At 45.6% G+C, this 18781-nt stretch overlaps 1 protein-coding gene across 2 annotated transcripts in view; it reads left to right on the top strand.

The window, feature by feature from the left end:
• LOC124602126 (flocculation protein FLO11) overlaps window positions 1-18781 on the top strand; it is a 616796-nt gene that overhangs the window by 324949 nt on the left and 273066 nt on the right. The gene's annotated exons all lie outside the window — the stretch shown is intronic.

The raw sequence follows: 18781 nt of genomic DNA, 5'->3' as shown, positions 1-18781 counted from the left end.
TGTTACATTCTGTGTTACTTGGTTCTTTGTCATGATGGAACTATGTTGTAACATTGTGTTCAATTGGTTCGTCATGGCGTATTCTCTCCCCGACCCCCTCTCCTCTCCTCTCCCGACTACTACCATCTGAACCCTGTTGAAAAGTGTTAAGAGCTGCAGATTCATAACGTAATGATGGTAATGCCGAATTCTTTCCACCAGACTGAGAGAGGAGAAGGGAAGGTCGGAAAGGGCTATAAACATCTTCCTTCCGATAAGAGCCCAGTATCTTAACCATTTCACTACCTTTTTCGTACTATTAATAGGTTAAATAATAACAGGAACACATCATTATGGGTCACTACGGTACAATATACTACAGGAAAAAGATGAATGAACGTCTTCGAAGATACTACTTAAAGGCACTATATATCCATGGAACACTAATAGGCAGTAAAGGCGATGGTTCAAAGGACTGAGACATGGATGGTCAATGAACCACTTACTAAACAATAATTAAGTTTGACTTGCTGTAATAGTAGTGCGATCGTTAGGCTGTCATGTTGAGTTAGTGCAGATTTAAGGCATGTCGGAATGGCGCCAACGAGCACAGTCATCTATGTAAATTACGAGCTTACAGCAGCTTGAATGATTACCCAGCTGGCTGCAGTTGTCAGCTGCATACGAGCACAAACGTCGTAGCTTGTGGTCCATGCATGCGCTCTTGGTTCCGACGGCAGCAGCATATAAATTCGTGTCTGGACCGTAGCGACGGACGAACAGCTATTATTGGTTTCGCTACAACCACTGTGCAATTTAGGGCCATTGTTTCATCCTGTGTGTTCGGTTCGATCACTAGAGCTGCGAGGAAAGGAAATGCTCGCTACGCTTCCTCTCGCGATAGGGCATTTGACTGTTTTTTTGAAATTGTCTTAAATGGTTAGTTATGTCATTTTACGCTTCTAACATGCTTTTTCTTCCTCTTGAATTTCAGTATTCCTTTATAAAAAAAAGAAATGAAATTCAAATTATTTGAAAGCCCGCTAAAACGCTCCATTCGAGTCGTGTGATCACTGTGACGTCAATAGCTAGCTCGCTGCTCCTATTGGCGTAATGCTGATTCACAGTGGTGTTTTGTTTCCGAAGTTACGTTTTGGAAAATGGGTTACAAATGGTGTATGGTACCATACTTTACAAATACATCTACAAAACACCGAAAAGTTGTTTTCGTGTGTTCCAGAGAATGAGAAGATGTGTAAAATGTGGTTGCATTGTACCGAAAAATTGGCATCACCTCGATGCTCATATTCACTAACTAAATTAAAAATGTGTTGCACTGTGATGTTAACAATAACTTACCTCCGAGATATGCTTTTCCACTGTTACAAGGAAATAGTGTCATGGAACAAAATTCAACTCAGTAAAAATAGTCGTTTTGCCGAACTTCACACAAATTATTCGTTAGCTCAGTTGTTGCCGGCGCGGTAGCTCAGAGTATTCGGTTACAATGCCAAGCTGAATAACTGCTTGCGTAAAGTCAGGAGGTGGACTAACGCGTTTCGACTTCCTCAATTTGTGAAGCTCTACCCCTCGAATAAAACATCGAATTTTTCTAAAATTGTAATCATTTGTTCGTCTGTACTTATACGTCCCATTAGGATAATTTATTCGTGGTGCGTCGTTATTTGTTTTTAGTGTATTTCATCATCGCTTCTTAATTTCCAGACTGTCTAGCTAGTTATTGGAAGTGAAATATTCCTCAAACTTTTCTAATATTTTTAATTTGTCAAATTTACACAGATGAGATAAAAGAATATGAGCACCTTATGACCAGATAAGGATAGTATATAAGCGGAGCAGAGGCGAAAGGGGAATCATTCGAGCGATGAAACGACCCGCAAATGGGGAAAGCCACTGACGTAAGTCACCTCTACAAAAGCGAGATTGTTATCACTCAGCGCCTCGGAAACATCGAAGCTGTCGGCTGTTCACGTGTTACTGTCTTTAGCATCTGTGGAAAGTGTTAGAAGAACCTTGACACCTTGAGTACGAGATACGGTGTTGGACGTTCACACCTCGTCACAGAACATGGAGGTCGGCGGCTTGCCGACTCTATAAAACAGTTTCGGCGGCGATCTGTGGCAGATATGACGACGGGGCACAACGCTGTTGCGGGCTCAAGTGTTGCGGAGCCCATTATTCAACCTACATTGTTCGAAAATGGGGCTTACGCAGCAATCTATTCCAGACGATTACTAAGTGTTCCCATGCTGACCAATCGACCTCGTCAGTTACGGTTGCAGTGGGCACTGGATGATCGAGATTGGACCGTGTATCAATGGAAGCTTGTCGCTTTGTACAATGAATCACGTTTCTTACTACCCCAGATCGATTGTCGTGTCCGGCTGCGTCGTCTTCCAAGTGAACAGCTGCTCGAAACATGCACAGCGCCACGTAAGCAAGCCTGTGCGGGAAATATCATGCTATCACGGGCATTCACATCGGCTTCCGTGGGTCCTGTGGTATTAATGAAGGCACCATGGCAGCTGTTGATTAGTTGAACATTATTGGGGATGTCCTGCATCCTCTCATACTTGATGTCTTCCCCGACGGCTATCAGGAATGTAATTGTCGGTGTAACAAGGCCAGAATCATGCTGCGGTAGTATGAGGAACAGGAATGTAATTGTCGGTGTAACAAGGCCAGAATCATGCTGCGGTAGTATGAGGAACAACCGCGTGGGATTAGCCGAACGGCCCAAGGCGCTGTAGTCATGGACTGTGCGGCTGATCCCGGCGGAGGTTCGAGTTCTCCCTCGGGCATGGGTGTGTGTCTGTTTGTCCTTAGGATAATTTAGGTTAAGTAGTGTGTAAGCTTAGGGACTGATGACCTTAGCAGTTAAGCCCCATAAGATTTCACACACATTTGAACAGTATGAGTAACATGATAGTGAACTGACGTTGATATTTTGTTAATCAAATCCGTCTGATCTGAACCCGATGGAACACACGCGATACGCTATGAGGCGCCAGCTCCCGCCCAGAAACTACCAGCCCGTAATTTACGGGAACTGCGTGAGCTGTGGGTAAATATCTGCTGCTATATACTTCCGAAAATCTATTAAGGACTTTGCGAATCTGTGTGTCGCAGAAAAGTGGAACGACACGCTGTGACGCAGGTAGACACAATGTTTTGGCTCAGCAGTGTATAATTCCGCGCCTGTACATTCACTTGGTTGGTATTATTGTGATTGGACTACCATGTTGTAGTACAGTATTTTTCCGTTTTTATATGTAGTTTTGTTATAATTTTTTTGTTACTGCATATGCTCTTTCCATCTGTTTATTTATAGAAATGTAGTAATTCTATGTAAGCACAAGCGAATGGAGGACTCCAGACACTCTCTCTCTCTCTCTCTCTCTCTCTCTCTCTCTCTCTCTCTCTCTCTCGCGCGCGCGCGCGTGTGTGTGGGTGTGTGTGTGTGTGTGTGTGTGTTTGTTTGTTTCAGTTTACCGCCATGAAGACATAACTGTGTGGTTCTCATATTGCGTAAGATGAACAGTTTTTGCGAAAAGCTGAGTGGAGAGTATCGACCTTGATAAATTTTCAGTCTAGTAATGAAGAGTTCCTCGGAGCGGTAAGCTGCCGCTTTGCTGAGCAGATAGGCACTTAAGTGGCATTGAGCGGCTGCCATAGGAGGTGAGGCGCCGCCAGCTGAGATCGGCCTCCAGGAGCGCCGGTGGGCGGCCCGTAATGAGGACGCGCGTGACACCGGGCCGTCCGTCAGCCGCGGGGCCAGCCACCGCCTTGCACAAATTACCTTCCCGCAGCGCAACCGAGTCGAGGGCGCACAAATCATTTGTCAATTACGGCGCCTATCGACAACGGCCCAGCCGCGCGGTACGGCCCGGAACTGGCTGGAACGGAGCGGATCAAAACACAACACGGCGCAGCCACTGCGTCCGCAAGCCGCCATCACCGGGGACGTGAAAGCGAACGTGGACGTGCAGCTGATAATAGGTTTGTGGCGTCAAAACCTGGAACGTCACTTCACAACCCAATCCCAAGCGTGTAACGCTGAGTCAGAAATGTCACATGTTTGCATGATGGAGCAACGTGGCCACTGAGCTGGAAGATGCTGGAAGATCGCTTTCTCCGTCACATGAAGAACTAAGGGAAGGCGGTATTGCATTAGGTCGATAGCAGTTGATACACGTATTTGATGATTTATATGTTATAACTTCTGTGCTACGAATATGTGCTATTTGAAGCACCGACGCATTGATGATCTCCAACAAAAGCGCCGTTTTTGGTTCCACCGATGTTAATCACGAGAAGTGACATGTTGGTGGTTAAAAGCTTTTCGTCTTTGATGCCTTTCGTATTATAACTTGCTTGCTGTGAAAGCATTCTGAGTCAAGACACCGCCACTTTCAAATTATAATTAAAAAGTAAACGCGTCGGATTTGGTACCTTTTTTTTATAACTGAAGGATAGTTTATTAACTAACAACTCAGTGTTATACAGGGTGTTCGTAAATTCTCGTTACAAATTTCTGGGAATTATATAGGAGAGTGATAGGGACCAATGTCCGTTAACGTGGGTTTCCGTACTACACGGGTTTCAAAACATATTTGCTAGATAGGTATGCAACAGACTAGTCACGGTGGAGGTTGTTACATCGGATCGGCTGACGTCATTTGACATTTGCCCTACCTCTGTGACCTGGTTCGAGCCTCATTCACGTGTCTGCGACTTTTACGCAGCATGTTTGAGTACACGTTTGGAGAATACACGTACATGGATTGGATTGGATTGGCTTGGCTTGTTTGGGGGAAGAGACCAAACAGCGAGGTCATCGGTCTCATCGGATTAGGGAAGGAGGGGGGAAGGAAGTCGGCCGTGCCCTTTTAAAGGAACCATCCCGGCATTTGCCTGGAGTGATTTAGGGAAATCACGGAAAACCTAAATCAGGATGGCCGGACGCGGGATTGAACCGTCGTCCTCCCGAATGCGAGTCCAGTATACGTACATAATCCTTTTGAATGACGAAGCTCGCGGTAATGGAAGACCTGCTTGTCGCTTTCATCAAGACCGTTCTCCACAACGTCCGTCTGGACCGCATATCCTTTTCCTCATAATTACGCATCGCTTCACCGTCAGCAGGCGTGACTGTGCTGCTCCGAGAAGACACCCCACACCCGAATTGGAAAAGGCCGTACTGCACCACGCGGAAGATAGCCGTAAAGAGTACAAAAGCAATTTCTTTGGCTGTTAATGAGTGAAATTGTAAAACAAGGGATGTGCTGGGTCATGCCTAATCAATTATTTGTAAATCTGGTCCGTCACCAACATATTTTAAAGTGGGCGGAACGTTTCCGAACATGTGTTCCAATTCAAAATATTATCTACTCACACCCCTCTACATGTCCTATAAGTTTGTAACGGGAATTTGCGAACACCCTATTTATACGAGTAAATTAGCGCACTCCACTCAGGAGTAAGTTTGTTCGATTTTATGAACGTACTACAGAACGTGTATCTTCAACAGCACGACTTAACATGCAGAGATATGCAGTTAGGGCACCTGGTACACCAAATCCATTCTATGTCTCAATGTAACGCTGAAAAAGCGGATGTGAAATTTAACTCGAGTGGCAAAGGAGAGACGATTTAATTCGTAATGACCACTGCCGGGCTGAAATTTAAGCTCTGCAGCTACCGACACTACCTCCACAGAATTCATTTCATACCATACCCCACCACGAATCTGAAGAGATGCAGGACGTCAAACACACACGCACATATTGTCACCTTAAATCATATTTGTCGTCTTTCAGCATATAGCAGATGTCGTGTTTAGGCTACACTTAGAAAACTTATTGTTTTTTAAATTCTATGATTTATATTACTTATTTGGATGTAAATTTTGAAAGACGAAGTGTACCTCTGTAGGTCAGGGAAGGTGAATGGAAAAGCAGAATAAAACGCGAGGTTTAGCTATCTTAAAAAAATGGTTCAAATGGCTCTGAGCACTATGGGACTCAACTGCTGTGGTCATAAGTCCCCTAGAACTTAGAACTACTTAAACCTAACTAACCTAAGGACAGCACACAACACCCAGCCATCACGAGGCAGAGAAAATCCCTGACCCCGCCGGGAATCGAACCCGGGAACCCGGGCGTGGGAAGCGAGAACGCTACCGCACGACCACGAGATGCGGGCTTAGCTATCTTATTGGGTTATTTAGTAGCAGATTTATATGACATAGTGTTGTTCGATGTAAACTGTTTTACGTCTGAGTGATTCATGACGATGTAACGTTGATTTGCGCCGTATTTCTAAGTAACTTACCTTGCAACTGAACATAATAACATTAAGTATATACTAGGAAGCTACTGAACTTAGGATTACATGTTTCATTAGTTTTCAAGAATAAATTTATCACCAGTTAGTGGTCGTAAACTTCGGAGGAGGTGGCTGTTTCAGAGAAATGTCAGCGTCCAGCTATTGTACAGACGGACGAAATTCGATTATATACATCATATTTATAAGATTACACTGCTCTATGGGGCGACGATATTTTGTTTAACTTAATGAGAGAGTGCTGTTCAATCGGCTTTCCGGGGACGAAGTAAGTGTGTTGTACATTCAAGCCTACAGGTCAGCAGATGTAATCTGCCTTTCGTATCTGCTAAACTTGCCCTCTGCCCCTTCGGGACCCATAGCGTGCTGTGTTACAGGTCTCAACGACCCAGTGAGTGAGGTGTCGCATTGGAAAGACAGTGGACTCGCGTTGCGGAGGTGGGCGGTTCAGATCGTCGTCCAGACACCAAGATTTAGATTTTCTGTGATTTCGGAAAAACGCTTAATGCAAATGCCGGAATGGTTCTTTTGACCAGAATATGCCCGACTTTCTTCGTCAGTCTAAGTCCGTGCTCTCTCTCTAATGATCTCGTTGTCGACGGGACGTTAAATCCCAATCGTCCTTCGTTCCTACTTTCCAACGCAAAAATATAGCTCCCGTCTCACTGTCGAGAGACGTCCACATAGTGCACCGTCCACAATAAACTGTAAACCATACGTTCGTTTTTACGTTCTAGGTTTTGTCCGCTTAAGTAACTGAAACTAAACTGCTTCCATTTCCCCCTTATTTGTGATACGTGCTATAGAGCACATTTTTTGGTTGTGTCTATGAGTTTTTGTCACCAGTCTATCGTTTGGCGCAAAATTAACTTCATTTGTTTGTTACGCAACCAGCATCGGAAAGTACCGACAGAAGAACGCAACAAAAGGTAAATTGTTTAATGGTTCTCTCTGTCAAATATATGTCTAATTTATGTATCGAAACCACTGTCTTAATAGAAACGTGTTATTGTAGTACTGTAGATCACAAATTCTCACCAAAAGCAGTGCCATGTTCCTCCTGCCTTAAGCACTTGGTATGCTTTGGAGCTCTGATTTAAATTGTAACACTTACTTACGGCCAGTTTCGGAGTCCTTCCACGGTGCAGCACCAGTTGCTGTTCTTTTCTTTGTAGTGCTTACGGTCGCACTCAAGTTAATTTAAGGTGTACTGTATAATTTAACGCCATCCGTCACGCGACTTGCGACTCGTAGTTCACCGTGTATAACGATTTCGGAGTTGTTAAAGCCGTAAGAAGCGGAGGCGGACTTGAAGATACGACGGCACTGTTATGGGCAACAATATTATTTTAGGGGCATAAATTTATCGTTACTCCCACGTTATGGACAAAAGTGACAGCCAGAGGTGCTAGTGCCGTAATTGAAAAAGGGTCAAGTCGGGCAGGGGCGAGGTAAAATTGTGGGCGTGGTTCGACGGAGGAGAAGGTGGTATTTGCGGCTGTGCGGATCGCGCATAAGGTAAGGAATTCCAGCTGTGACGTAGAGACAGGATTGAGTGCGGTGATGTCAGCGCACCTCGTCCCGAAGTCCGCGAGCGTGGCACGTGTCCCCAACTAGCGAGAAGTGACGGGAGTGAGTGCAGCGGCCGTGCGTCGCATACGCCCCGCCGCGCCGCCACACGTGGCGGAAGAGCGGCAGACGGCCCGAGCGGGACTTGAATGGGATAATGGCCACTCGGCTTTGTCAGGGCGGCTCCAGAAACGGCGCGCTGCGCGCCCTGGCCGACGAAGGCGCTCTGGGTTCCTCTGGCCGGCAGGCGGCGTTCTCGCTGCTGTCGTGCCGTCGCCTGCGCCGAAGACTTGTCCAGTAGCCGTGTACACGACATGCGCCGCGTTGGTTCCGCATTTAACTGGTTGCTGTTGTGAACGACTCCGTAGCGATGGCGGTTATCGTATGTATCGGCCCTTTTCAACGCCAGTTTAACCCGATTGCTAAAACCACCCAAAACAACATGTTTCTGAAATAATTGACTTTCGGTTTTTTTATTCCCATTAGTTCTTTTAATGAATGCAGATCGATAAATATTGAAAAACTGTCAACTTCTCAGTTTCAAGATACGTTCAATCGAAATATCATACACTCCTGGAAATTGAAATAAGAACACCGTGAATTCATTGTCCCAGGAAGGGGAAACTTTATTGACACATTCCTGGGGTCAGATACATCACATGATCACACTGACAGAACCACAGGCACATAGACACAGGCAACAGAGCATGCACAATGTCGGCACTAGTACAGTGTATATCCACCTTTCGCAGCAATGCAGGCTGGTATTCTCCCATGGAGACGATCGTAGAGATGCTGGATGTAGTCCTGTGGAACGGCTTGCCATGCCATTTCCACCTGGCGCCTCAGTTGGACCAGCGTTCGTGCTGGACGTGCAGACCGCGTGAGACGCCGCTTCATCCAGTCCCAAACATGCTCAATGGGGGACACATCCGGAGATCTTGCTGGCCAGGGTAGTTGACTTACACCTTCTAGAGCACGTTGGGTGACACGGGATACATGCGGACGTGCATTGTCCTGTTGGAACAGCAAGTTCCCTTGTCGGTCTAGGAATGGTAGAACGATGGGTTCGATGACGGTTTGGATGTACCGTGCACTATTCAGTGTCCCCTCGACGATCACCAGTGGTGTACGGCCAGTGTAGGAGATCGCTCCCCACACCATGATGCCGGGTGTTGGCCCTGTGTGCCTCGGACGTATGCAATCCTGATTGTGGCGCTCACCTGCACGGCGCCAAACACGCATACGACCATCATTGGCACCAAGGCAGAAGCGACTCTCATCGCTGAAGACAACACGTCTCCATTCGTCCCTCTATTCACGCCTGTCGCGACACCACTGGAGGCGGGCTGCACGATGTTGGGGCGTGAGCGGAAGACGGCCTAACGGTGTGCGGGACCGTAGCCCAGCTTCATGGAGACGGTTGCGAATGGTCCTCGCCGATACCCCAGGAGCAACAGTGTCCCTAATTTGCTGGGAAGTGGCGGTGCGGTCCCCTACGGCACTGCGTAGGATCCTACGGTCTTGGCGTGCATCCGTGCGTCGCTGCGGTCCGGTCCCAGGTCGACGGGCACGTGCACCTTCCGCCGACCACTGGCGACAACATCGATGTACTGTGGAGACCTCACGCCCCACGTGTTGAGCAATTCGGCGGTACGTCCACCCGGCCTCCCGCGTGCCCACTATACGCCCTCGCTCAAAGTCCGTCAACTGCACATACGGTTCACGTCCACGCTGTCGCGGCATGCTACCAGTGTTAAAGACTGCGATGGAGCTCCGTATGCCACGGTAAACTGGCTGACACTGACGGCGGCGGTGCACAAATGCTGCGCAGCTAGCGCCATTCGACGGCCAACACCGCCGTTCCTAGTGTGTCCGCTGTGCCGTGCGTGTGATCATTGCTTGTACAGCCCTCTCGCAGTGTCCAGAGCAAGTATGGTGGGTCTGACACACCGGTGTCAATGTGTTCTTTTTTCCATTTCCAGGAGTGTATTACATAAAAAACAAGAAAATCTGTTCACAGCTCGGTGCATTTCTCGGAAAGATAGTAGTGGTTCACAACTACCAAAAAAATATTCTATCGATTCTACATTTTTGAAACTATGCTAAAAATCATGTTGTAATCGGGGATCGTACCACTATTTGGACATTACGAGTAGTAGTGCTGAAGGGCGATACGTTTTTAATCTTTTAAAGCAAGTAGAGCATTGCACTTCATTGGTACCGCACTTCGTAAAATACTTCCAGATTAGGGATCGTGTCATTCTGTAATACAACTGATGTCCGACGACGGCAGTGAGAAACTACCATATAGACCGGATGGGCCAAGTCTTGCATATTGCATACACGCGTACCGTCTAATAGGCCACACCACATGGTAACAAGTACATTATTGTCTCAGCAGTGCTGTACCAGTTCTTACATCATGTGTCAGTTGCTTGTTTCTTTCGTCACTGTTATTAAAAGAGTACAGATCGCTTTTCCCATTTTCTGTAATAACGCAGTATTTCAAAGCAATACAAATTTAACAAATAAAAATTACTCATTCTTTATAAAAGATTTATTTACAAACTTTTAGCACTGCTGCTATGGATTATTGATATTTCGGTTTCTTTAGAATGTTATTAGTGAAAAATAAAAACACTTGTTACAACCGAGACCAACGAAAACGAAAAAATACCGCTTACTCAGAACTAAAACATCGTATCGGTTTTCACCGGTCGATTTTCCCATACCTTCAGCATCGTAGCTCCCTTTATTTCCTTCTTTCCCAGTCGGTCAGCAGAGTTCCTTCAATGAACGAATTCTAACGTGCGGTTTAGTTTATCGTCGCTTCAAATGGAGGAGAAACAGAATACTGTGGAATCATCCAGTTAATTTAAAAAGGAACAAATACTGGCATTTCACGTCCTGTTTCAAGAGCTCCTTAGTAATCGTGAGGAGTTCTTCCAGTATGTTCGAATGAATACATCAACATTCGAGGAACTACATGCGGGAGCGAAGGATTCGTTACAGCACAACAAAACGTTCTTCAGGAAATTTGTTCAGTCTACACGATTGCTGGCTGTTGCCATCGGGTACACGAAATAAAAATATTATTTCACCATAGAGCAAGGTCTTAATAATTTATACTCGGGACAGCATGATTCAATAGGTAACTAACTACTAGAAGAAAAGAGGAATAAAGAAAAATATTACTCAGAAATTTCAAAAACAATTTGTTCGTTTATATTTAATGTTGACCAATAAATGGAGAAAGTTTGAAATATCTTCGAACTTAGATCTAAATTTTTTGTGTATATATTTTAAAAGCCTGCCTCGTTTTGCATAACTTCGCGTGTCACACAGGTGCCTTTGAATTGGACTTTAATTATTGTAGGCAGCTAGACTGGTATGGAGTTGAATTTCGACACATAATGTGAGGAACATAAAGATACGTTTCTTTTCGAATTCATCTGGTTCTGTGAAATGGCAATTTTCTAAAACATGAGTTTTGGGAAGGTTGTTGTTACGTACTCGATTCACTGTAAATATGTATTTGAGACTCATACAGCAAATTCTCTTCAAGTGGGTGATAGCCGAGGGAAAAATCGGTTTTGCCCGCACGCATACACGCAAGGTAGAGTTCCTACGCTTCCAGCCGATCGGATGCAGCGTTTTCACTGCTGAATTGGTGGCTATCGCTCGAGGCCTCAATCCCGTTCTTTCTTGCTCGAGCAAGACGTTCTTAATTGGCAGTGACTCCACTAGTAATATTCAGGCTATCGGCCGGGGCTATCCTGGACACGTGTTGGTTGTGACTAGCCAGGATCTCCTTCCTGACCGCCATCACGGTGGACGGTCGGTCGCCATTGTCTGGACCCCAGGTCGCTTTGGCATCCCAGGCTATGAACGTGCTGACAGTCTGGTCAAGTTGGCTACCAGGATGCCCAGGTTTCTCCGAACCAACTGCGAGTAAGACAAGAAGACCACGACGATGACAGTCTTCCCTTTGTGCTTCATGCAGGCAACCTACCGTTTCGTCATCTTTTCATTGGCCACACTTGACTGATCCTTGGTCACGTGCAACTACATGAGGATCCACCCCACTGTCGGTATGGTAAGCGTCTGACGGTAGCTCACATGCTACTGGGGTGCCCCAATTTGGCCACTTTACGACGAAACCTTAACCTTGCTGACGCGCTGCCTCGGTTGCTAGCGAACGATGTCAAAGCGGCCTGCCTCTCTGTGAGGCAGGACATATTGGTCTCACTAGCCGCTTGAGGGGTTGGAGGAGTGTCCCGTCTCCTACTCCGACCCAGAGGGTCCATGGCTGCCCTTACTCGATGGTCCGGCCTTACTCCTACCCCTCCCACCTTATTAATTCTTTTTATTCTTCTATATCTGTCATTGGTTTACTGTCTCCTCGTCGTTGTTCTCCTTCTTGAGATTTTATCAACTTGTCCGTTTTGCCAGTTTTCTTATGGTAACAGAGTGAGAAAACACCGATCGGGTGCAGATGGTGCTTCTTATATCGCGTAATATGTCATGGGGGCCTCCAGCTCCTTTCGGGGCGGATCATTTTGCCCACCTTCACCTCTTACCTCTCTCTTACTTTTACTTGTCTCTTTCTCATGGTTTCGTTGATTTTCGGTTACAATCGGGTTCATCAGGATTTTTTTTTTTCCCCGTGTCCTTCCTCCCTGAAAACTCTTGCCAGCTTGACGCATATGAGATGGAGGGACTGATGACCTTGTAATTTGGTCCCTGTAACCCCATCAATCCAATCCAATCCAATCCAATCCAACCCATTCGCATTTTTTGTGTTAATTCTGTTATAATTTTCAAGAGTTTTTTTGTACAAAACAGGTCGTCCTTCCACTAAAGAAATTAATCGGCCAACGCCTACGAATATTCCCCGAGCCACATGGAGGCCAACGAGAAGTAGTTACGAAAACAAAACAACGCGAATTAACAGAAGTCTACGCTGTTGTTACCACGAAGACTGCCGCGACGCGCTCGAGAGATCTGAAGCTCCAGTGTTCGCTGAGTCCAATTACCCACCCAACACATCACCGCACTGACGTCACGGTAGCTGTCCACTGCTGCGGAAGCGTCGGCAGCTCTACGGCGCCCGTGCGCCGTTCGGATTGCATGCAACGCCCCCCCCCCCCCCCCCCCCTCCGCCGTGCCGAAGCGACCCCTTCCACCCTCAACCCGCCACTCGTGCCGTGTAGATGTGAAAGCCGCCGCCATATGGCTCTCCATACCGCGGTTGTGTAGTACACGGTGCTGTGTAGGCGATTGCCGGACGAGTGTGAACGTTCCTGACTTATGGTTGTGAGAGGATATTCCGAGGACAGAGTTGAGCGCAAGAGCAATTCTGCATTATCTGCTTCCAAGGTTCTCGGGTGTACTGTCGGATGCAGTCGTCGAAGGTCCACGATATTTCGGTGAACAAAGTTGCGCCATAGTCAAGTAATACTGATGGAATGAGACTCCTGCAGAGCGCTCCCGGTGTATTGAAGATGGCTACAAAGAACACGAACGCTACACTCTAACCCAGCAAGGCGGCAATAGCAACAAACTGCGTTTATAATGGACATTCAATGAATTATCGGCAAACGAAAGTCTTGGCCAACACGAACAAATTTTGGGACTCCGTTTTTAAAGGAGCTATTGAAATACGTGTGACGGATAATTTAATAAACGGGGACACGGGTTTTCAACTAAGCATGGCATGGAAGCCAGTACTTAGCTCAAAGAAAACCGTAACATCCTCACACGAGATGGAGCGACGCGGACGGCGACCGGCAGACAAGTGATGCTCTCTCCTCCCCCACAGCCGCACGTCGCACCCCGCCCCCTCCCCCCCCCCCCTCACACACACACATCAAGCACGGCGCGGAGCCTGCGAGGCCAGAACACTGACCCGCAGGTATAGAATGCAAGAGGTCTACATCTACATCTACACTCCGCAAGCCACCCAATGGTGTGTGGCGGAGGGCACTTTACGTGCCACTGTCATTGCCTCTGACAATTTTGGATCGTGGTGTATTTGTTCTCATTTGCCAGTTTCAGTCTGCTACATAATATTGTAGTACTTACCGTTTCTTAAACCCCATGTTTCCGTCATTTACATAGGACATGTTTGGAAATTATTTTACAAAGCACATTGCTAGCCTTACAGGTGATGTAAGGCAATAACGAAATGTAACGTGAACGTGGCAAGAATAGTAGTAGGTGGTACTAATCAATGGGACCATTGTAGGAGGGTACACAGAAAACAGGTTTTGAATCTAGTAGATGCAGTGGTGTGAAACAATTCCCGTCCACGACGTGTAAAAGGCTTCTGTAAAAGGTAACGAGTGAAAACGATTGTTCTTCCATTTCTGTATTCGTGGTATGAGCAAATGTTTGTAGAAGACCGACTGTAATTGCTGTAGGGTGACTAAGACAACAGATACCGTAGCACGCAGACTACATTTAGCAAACAAAAACAACTACTCCTCGCCGGCCTGTGTGGCCGTGCGGTTCTAGGCGCTTCAGTCTGGAACCGCGTGACCGCTACGGTCGCAGGTTCGAATCCTGCCTCGGGCATGGATGTGTGTGATGCCCTTAGGTTAGTTAGATTTAAGTAGTTCTAAGTTCTAGGGGACTGATGATCACAGACCTTAAGTCCCGTAGTGCTCAGAGCCATTTGAACCAACTACTCCTCGATCCACGATCACACCCTTGACCTCGTGCATTCTAACCCAAAATGCTAGAGACACTGCACTAATTGGACAGCACTACTGCTATATGCTGACAGATGTTACCGTGCATGTGATTACATTGTTGCCAGATGTCGATCTTTAACGTCCATTTACTGCCCGAAATTTGCGCGGGACGAAATTTTTAGAGACATTTTTTGTTGCTAGTAGGTGAGGAATCGCGCGCAAAATCAGAGTGCGCTAATTTTTCTATACCTCGTATTGCCGGGAGTGCACCGCCGACCCCTCATTCCGTCAGTACCACCAGATGACTGAGGAACGGTTGTTCGCCCAAATGTCGTGGACCTTCGTCTGTTACATCTGGCAGTACACCCGAGAACCTTGGAAGCATCATATACGCATTGAAAGTCGTATAGCTCATAATTCTGTATTATCAAAAAAAAAAAAAAAACAACCTCTCGTCCACAGCGGCCGGCTCTGTTTGTACACCTGCATCAGAATAACAAAGAGACGGAAACATACAATGTTGGCGGTTTACTTGTACACACACGCCCAGTATGCAGCAACTGTGCAGTTAATTATTGAGTTCTGTCGTACATTTCGTCGTAAACTGGAGTACGGAAATCGCCTTGTGCTGTCAAAGAAATAAAATACACAACGAAAATTAGTCACATCAATCTCTTTAGTGACGGCCGTTGTCACGCGCAAAGCAATATGGCAATGGCGAACAAAACACTTTGTTATTCTGATAAGAGTATAACTCAATTGGTGCCAATGGAACAAGACTCTATAACCATAAAACGCAGAAAAGTTGTATCCTGTAACTATAACGTCACTTGATCATAAATGGAATTAGTCAACTCATACAAACAGTTGGGTGTAACAATTTCAAGGGATATGAGGTGAAATTATCACATTGGCTCAGTCGTAAGTAAGGGATGTGGCAGACTTCGGTTCATTGGCTGGATACTGGGCATATGCGGTCAGACTACAAAGGAGACTACTGAACTTACAAATCACTTGCACGGTCCAAATATTGCTCAAGTGTGTGAGGCGCATATCAGATAGGAGTAACAGCGGATATTGGAGTTCACTATGAAGGGAGGCTGTAATGATCACAGGTTTTCTTGACTCAACCTTTCCAATTAGGCGGCTCAACGTGCCGTTCGGGGTCTCCCAGACATTCAAGCCCTGCGATTTTACTTTACTGGCAAACCATGGCAGCGCTTTCCAAAAGCAAACGGCGAATCAGTGAATGATACTACACTGTTTCACTCTCAACGAAATCTTATAAAGATTTCTACTAAATCCAAGGTGACCTCTGAATCAGTGTAAGTTCTTGTTTCAACGCCCCTGTAACAGATGTCAGCACAAGTCTGTAAAAGCAAATTGTGTTTGCAGTGACACCTGCCTACAACCACGGTCACTTGTTGAGTCGCTTCATACATGGTTTGAGATGTTTGTGTCTTCAGCTGGGAAATTGGACGCATACCAGGAATTTGTAAGGGCTATTGAAGAACAATACCCTGTATGTATAAACTCTGTGGCAGTTATAAGTACATTTACGAAGGCGGCACAGTAGTGGTGCGTCGATTGGGTGACGCGTCGCGGCGGCGGTGGCACGGGCAAAGAGTGGGCTGCTCACTGCCGCGGGGGAGTGAGCTGGCTGTTCGCGGCGAGCCGTCACGCAAGCGACTGCCTGAGCGTGACCGGCGAGATAATGAGCAGCTGACCGGATGTCTTCACGCGGCCGCTTCCTGCCGCCACCGGCACCACCACTTCACGTTCCTTTGTCAACGCGACAGCATTCTGTAGTTCAGACCTCTCTGTCCAAGCAACTGGTGACACCTTGTAGCTCTGCTCCACCAAAGTCTTTGTCCTTCAGTTCCTTGATTCGCCCATTAGATCTCCTGTTCAGTGTCAGTTCTGTGAAAGCGTGAAAAAATAAAAATTTCTTTCGTATATTGTCAGGAGGCTTTCGTGACAGGCGTCCACGCCCTTGTGTGGGAAATATCTACACTCGTTAGACCCGACTAAACTTTCAGTTAATATAAGAATACACATAAAACTAAGCAATACTACGTAAATTTGCCTAAAATAATTATACGAATTGTGTACAGGGTTGCTTTTTGTAGGGGAGAAAATAAACAACTCAATATTTGTGTGTTATATGATCTGCATCTTACATTTTTGGTCGCAATGCAGATGCCGACTTTTCGAACAGGTCCTGGAACGAGAAATGGAAGACTGCTCACAGACACTTAAGTACACCTGCATCACGCGTTTAAGCGACCTACTCCATAATACAATCGTGGAATCTTCACAGTCGAGCCATTTAATTTGTAAGAGTGGACGTGTAAAGAGCTCTGTAGTGATCACGTTTGTTGTCTGCAGTGGATGTAGAAACAACTGAAACCCATTTTACACCTGCCGTACGATTTCCGAACTTTGCACCAGGTTGCAGAAATTACCTTGACAGTACGAAACGTTCACACAATCGCTATCCGGCCTTCCGTACGACAACTCTAAAGCGGCACAATCGCGTTTGGATATCAGGATGCACTGCCTCAATCCCACGTGCCGAACGCGTTGATCTGCAGCTGAGAACATCGTAATATCCAGAAAAAAAGGGAAATTGCAGAATACGGAAACAGCCTCATGGAAGCGTGAAGAAACAGCCGATCGGTGTGAACTCCGAAACTTGCTCGGGGAAGGCATTGCGTTGTCTGTTCTCATTTGCGAAAAGTGCAACTTTTGATTCTGCTTTCTTCAGCGTAGTAGTTTATTTCATATTATTATACAGAGAAATATCAGTACATTTTAGTGTCGCTATTGTAGCAGACCAACGTGAGCACAACAATTTCCTTTGGCCCACCACAACGAGCTCATGTCGACGGCTGTTGCTTGTATTACGTTTTATACTAGTTTTATCCTCAGCAAATGCTACTAAATATTGGTTTCACTGAAAAAATGTCTTACTCTGACACGCAATTGTTATCAGTATCTATTTTTCTGCTGAACAGTTAATTATAAAGTGATTTTAGTAGTAAAAAATTTGATTGTCTGGATGTTAGCGCACGTGTTTAATCGTATCCTACTGAAGTCAGCACAGGTTCTAGGCCGTTAGTGTGTAACAGTCTGAAGTTCTTTTTTTTATATATATAAGATGGATTTTCGCTAGGTTTCGTCTTTCACTTCAATACTAAAATAGTTGGTATTACTACCCAGAAAGGGAAGACATTCTTATTATTGACTCTTAAGGTAAATTCATAGTGAAGTTTACACTTAGTCTTTGCCTCAAAATGGTTTCGCTTTTAATAAAAGCAATCATCAAGATGAGTGGTTCCCAAACTTTTTTTCCTGGTGCCCCACTTTGCCACTCCAAGAGTACCTCATCCCTCACTCCCATGTTTGTTTATTTTATTTTTTTATTTTTCTACTTCTTTCGAAAAACGTTATTTGACTATAATCTACAGTGCGCACTTCCGTAAAAGAGGGCTAACAGATGCAGAGTAATAGAAAACTATAGTATTTCAAAGGACTTGGTAGTATGGTTTTGCTTTTTTCTGAGCTGTCTTCTTAAAGTACATTGAGGACTCTTGCACTTACTAAATGCGACAGCATATTTCAAAAATACCATATAAGAGTTGTGTGTGGATTTTACGTTAATGACAGTTACCCCATTTGTGTAATAATGACACACAGGCAAAAAGAAATGGTATGAAGATGTGTTCATAGACCTGAAAGCCAACAGCAAACAGTGGCAGAAATATGAGCGTGCTTAAACCACTAGATGATCCTTTATGTGGCTATACTGCAGCACTGGTTGTTAAATTAGTTGAAAATAAGGTCCTTCAAACTCTTATAGTCGCTGTATCTTCTATTTTCGAGATTGGTAAGGATTCCTCACTTGGAGTTCGTAACAATTACAAGAAGGCCATGTTGCAACAGTCGTAGAAATATCTTGAGCGCAACATTTTTTTAACAGTCTGCCACCACTATGGGAGATTCTATGTATCTCGATACAAAAGGAAATTGTAATCTGAAGTATCTCAGGAATAATGGTGTTAACACTTACTGCAAGTTATGCTAAGCAACTGAAAGCATCAAGGGCTTCAGCAGCATTTAACTTCAGTACTTCCATTTCGCTTGACTGTTGTCTATCAGTTTATTGT

Source organism: Schistocerca americana, chromosome 1 (genome assembly GCF_021461395.2).
Source record: "Schistocerca americana isolate TAMUIC-IGC-003095 chromosome 1, iqSchAmer2.1, whole genome shotgun sequence".
Lineage (NCBI taxonomy): Eukaryota > Metazoa > Arthropoda > Insecta > Orthoptera > Acrididae > Schistocerca > Schistocerca americana.
This window is presented reverse-complemented; position numbering and strand designations above follow the sequence as displayed.